The sequence below is a fragment of the Tupaia chinensis genome, unplaced genomic scaffold, assembly GCF_000334495.1.
Source record: "Tupaia chinensis unplaced genomic scaffold, TupChi_1.0 Scaffold000366_1, whole genome shotgun sequence".
Taxonomy (NCBI): domain Eukaryota; kingdom Metazoa; phylum Chordata; class Mammalia; order Scandentia; family Tupaiidae; genus Tupaia; species Tupaia belangeri.
Genome location: NW_006159863.1, coordinates 3,061,408 through 3,066,211, shown reverse-complemented (window position 1 = coordinate 3,066,211; position 4,804 = coordinate 3,061,408).

The following is a 4,804-nucleotide window of genomic DNA, read 5'->3' as shown; positions in this document are numbered from 1 at the left end:
AAACCGAAACCCCCCCCGGAGCCGCGCGGGGATCGGGCAGGCGCAGCTGCGGCCGCAGGAAAGCTCGGCCCGGCGGGGGTGCCGAGCCCGCGCTCGCCACTCGGGCTCCTGCCCGCAAGCTTCGTTTCGCCTCTAGCTGAGGTCCAGAAAAATCCTAAATGAGTACTACTAAAATTCTTCACGACAGTCTATTTACACAAAACCAGGATGGCTGTGGTGCTATTCCGTCTTTTACTCTGTCCTCTCCTTTGTTCCCATTTCCCAAATAACCCCCTCCCATTTTTTTGGTGTTTCATTTTTCCTGTTCATATTACGCATCTACACCGCAGCGTTGTTGGTTCAATTTCTTTCTAGTTGGATTTAAGGCCCTTTGCCCAATCTCGTCCAGTCCAGAAATCCTGGGCGCCAAGTCCTTCTCCTCCCCATCCAGAGGTTCCGAAATTTTCCTGAGAAATTGTTCTCTCCGTGTTGCATCCGGCGGAACCGTGGGGGTGAATTCAGAGGTGTCAGAACACACCCCCCACATCCCTTAACGACCTTCACCACCACCTCCAGACGCACCCGAAGGCGCCTGGGTCAATGCAACCATAGCCTGAGCCACGACTGGTATCCGGGGAATTCGATCTACAAGGACCGTCTGGGGTTTGTAAATGAAGTACGTGGCGGTCCCACGATCTCTTTTCGGATGTGAGTTTTCCAATTTGGAGTGTTCTTTTCTCACGCTGGAATCCTTGCTGTTTATTTGGCTGACTGAAAATAAACGACTTTGCTCGCTGTCTCAGAATCCTGCCTTAGTGAAATGATTTTTTTAAAAATACTCCACTTTATTAACTCTCCCTCCAAATTGCAACTTTGGCGTTATTCTTCCGGAAACTATACTTGCATGTTCCATAAATACAAATTCCCTAGGTAGGAAGGAGGTGGGGGGGGGACTACTTAATTCATAAATGCACGACACATGTCTCAGGAGGACGCCACTACCGGTACCAAACTGTTCCCCTTTAGGACATTTTGGAAGAAGTGAATTCGCTTCTTGTTTTTACCTAATGAGGGAGATTCGAGCAGGAACCGCTGCAGAAACTAGCATGGGAGGATGTTCCATAGACACACGATGACACCCAGCCCGCAAAGTCACTGCGGTGGGTTTGCCCAAAGTGGGCTGAAAGAGCCAGCCAGCTCCACCCTGACGCTTAGCAACTCCAGAAATTATCTTCCTCCTCGTCCTCCTATTCTTCTTTGCCTACTCCCCTACCCCTCAGTATCCTCTTTCAGAAATACTCTTCTTTCTCATTCCCTTGTTTCGGGTGTAGAGCGAGTCAAGGACTCCAGCCCAGGCGGAGAGACAGCAAGGTCAAGAGAACAAATTGTCGCCAGAGCGGCCCGCGGGCAGCTCAGGAAAAGCGGCCTGGGAGGTGTGTGTGTTGGAGGGCAAGTGGTCTGGAGAGAAAAGTGCCTGGTGCGGCTTCCACGAAAACCTGGGGACCCGATTTCCTGGGTGGTTGGGGTGGTGGCACGTCAGGCCCTCCTTGGGGCCCGCCCGGCTGCAGACCCTTCCAGCAGTCAGTGCCCAAGTCGGGGGCATTTCCAGCCCCACAGTATCTAAGGCAAAGCGAGCTGAGGGCGAACTGTCCCACAGAAGAGGCTCCATGGAACAGGTCTCCACGCAAAGTGAGACAGGGGAAGGCAGGAACGAACTGAACCGAGGCAGGACCTTTACCGAGCACTTCCTGGGTACCAGGCACTGCCAACACTTCCTGACCTTTCAACTCGGCAGCTGCGCTTCAGCTGGTGTTTAGTTGCCCCCATTTCACAGATGGACAAAATGAGGGTGGAAGATGACAAGTGACACCTCGGTAAATAAAAAAGGGGACAAACACCCTAATGGTCTTCCAATTCGTGTGCGCCACGAGGGCGGGCAGCAGAAGGCCTTCGAAAGAAAGTTAAAGTGACTTCTCTCTCTCTCTCTCTTTTTAATTTCTGTTTCCCAGCTCAGTGGATGGGAAGGATACCGAAGAGCTACTCCGAAATGCCCCCCTTTTTCCTGGTGGTTCCCGCCCCCAGCCAGCCGGCAGGGGAAAGCCCGCGGGACCTCCCAGATCCCTCCCGGCTTGCTGCGGAGGTGTGAGCGATGTGTTGATTATTCATATTTCTGCCGAGCGCACACTCTGCCGCGGTCGGCGCCTCCACATTTCACACGTACACTCCCGTACACACATGCACACGCGCTCACCCGGGCCCAGCGCACACAGAGCCCTGTGAGCCCGAGGGAAGGGGGGCGCCCTCCTCGGATGGGGGAGGAGTGACAAAAGGCTTCCACTCACCGCCACTACCCCAGTAAGCACACAGACAGGCCTCCTCTTCCTCCAAGCCCCATTCGCGCTGGGCTTTCTGGTCCAACTTCCTCTCCTTAATACACTTGCTTCCCAACTCCCCCCCTCGGGGTATGGGGAGGAATGAGGGTGAAGGTGAGAGGCAGTTACAAATACGGAACCAGCTAGAATTGGACTCCATTAAGCGCTCTCCTCCGATGGGCAGGTAACACCATCACCTCCACCCGCACCACGCGTCTCAGGTGGCAAGAGAGAAAATCAGGAAACGGCCCTTGAGTAAAATGCATGGTTTCGAGAGGTCTTTAATGGTGTAGACTGGCCCTCTTACTGTAAGATCTCTTCAAACACTGCCCAAGGCCTAGAAATTAGTTTCTGGTTCTTGGAACCCACCTCCACCTCCGCACCTCCTGGCATTTCTGGGCGGGTGAATCCAGCACGGGACGTAGGGCCCGCGGAAGCCTCGCCTGGCTGGGCAGCTCTGTCCCACGCTCTAAGGGGCAACACAAGTTCCACTCACGTTACTCTCCTGAAGAACAGACGGGAAGGTAGGGGATCACACGACCTGGAGATCAACGCGTCTGGGAGTCCTAGGGGCGAAAAGCGCTGAGAGCAACGCTTATTGCAATGCGGACGGCGCCACCATAGGGGGCACTGGACTGAACGCCACGGAACCCCCACTACTGGGACACTTTCTGCAGGTCTGAACTAGGGCAAGTTTGGTCGCTTCAGTTGTCCCCACACCGCAGAGCAACGTAATGAATGGAAACTCTCCGGGCTCTGTGGTCTGCAGGTCCAGGGTAGAGCCTGGCAATTAACTGGTGAAGTCCAGGGCATTTGCTCTTACTCCTGAGCCTCCGTTTCCTAACCGGTAAAATGGGGGCGTTATTCCTCTAAACCCCCGTTTTTTTCACTGGTAAAATAGAGATACATATCCCCCAGAACTTCATTGGCCTTACTGGTAAGAAGATAGCTTTGACGAAAGTATCTGGCACGTAGTAGGTATTCAATCAATGGCTGTTTCCCTTTAGCATACCTGTGTACACTGAGCATGGTAACATTTGCTTAGTGTAATCGCTGGGTCCTATGGGGATGGTTTTCTTCCCCTAGCTGTGAGCGCTTTGCTTGTCTTTACAGCTCCCTGGCCTGGCACAGGAACTGGCTCGCGCATGGGCACTCAGGTTTGTTTGTTTTGCATGGAACTGCATCGAGCAAAGTGCTTTGGAACTGCTCAGTGCCCGCCCCGCAGGTGTCAGGGGTCACTCTAGGAAACCGAGTCGGGGTTGGAGGGAATCCCAGGAAGGGAACGCGACTTCCTAGAAGTCTGCGTTGGGGGCTCGGTGCGGCGGTTGGCTGGTGCACCCAGAACGGGAGCGCGGTTCGCTGCTCCACCGCTGCAGACCAGCGGGCGTGCTGGGAAGGTGGAATTCACCAGAGAATTGAAAGAAATCACGAGGAATTCTGAAAAGGTTCTTCTGTTGGTGTGACAAACACCAGCCTATTACTGGTTCACAGAGAGTGAGGAGGCTCTCCCCGCCCTGTGTCCTCCACTCTCTCTGGGAGCTCCTGGTTTCCGTTCCCCGGAGAGCTGAACTGCTACAGCAGCTCTTTCCAGAGCCCGCGTTAGGCGTAGCTGGGAGGAAGGGAAGCTAAGAAGCGGAAGGACCCGGATAATGCAAGCCTAGAGGTGACAGAAAGAGGGGCTGGGAGAGAGCGTTGCGGGAGAGAGGTTCCAAAATTTTCTAATCCACACGAGTGTCCTAGAATCCCTTTTATTTAAACATTTTATGCAAAAGCAAACATAACCATTGCAGAAAAAATACATAAAAACAAAAACAGCAACTGCCAAAGAAAATTTTAACAATTTCTAATTGCATCCACACCAATAACTTTTGGAATATTTGGGTGAGTTTTTCCCAAGTTTTCTTTCATATATATTTCTATATGCTGTAAATGTGAACGTAGACTACATACTGATTTGTAACCTTTTGGCTCAATTTAGTATATTTCCCCATGCCTTTAAATATTTTCCAATCGTAGCATTTAACATCGGGATAATATTTCATTATCCATCCCATACATTGGTCACCTAATCTGCTTTTGTTGGACATCTAAATTTCTTCGAATTCTTTATCAATGTAAACAACACTGGGATGAACATCTTTGTGGCTGTAGCTTTTCGCAGGATTCTTTTCTTTTTTTAAAAAGAATTGTTTTATTTAACTTTATTAATTATTATTATCATTATTATTTTCCAGTTTGATCAGAGAGAAACAGAGAGAGAGAGAGGAAGTGAGAAAGCAAGCCACCAGGTCCGAGACTTGAACCGTGGTTGGCCATGTGGGAGTCCAGCACCTTTAACCACCATGCCACTTGCTGGCCCCAGGATTCTTTTCTTAAGATAAAGTCCTAGAAGTAAAACTGCAAAATGAAAGGCTATGCATTTTTCCAGTATTGATTCAGATGGACATACTGGC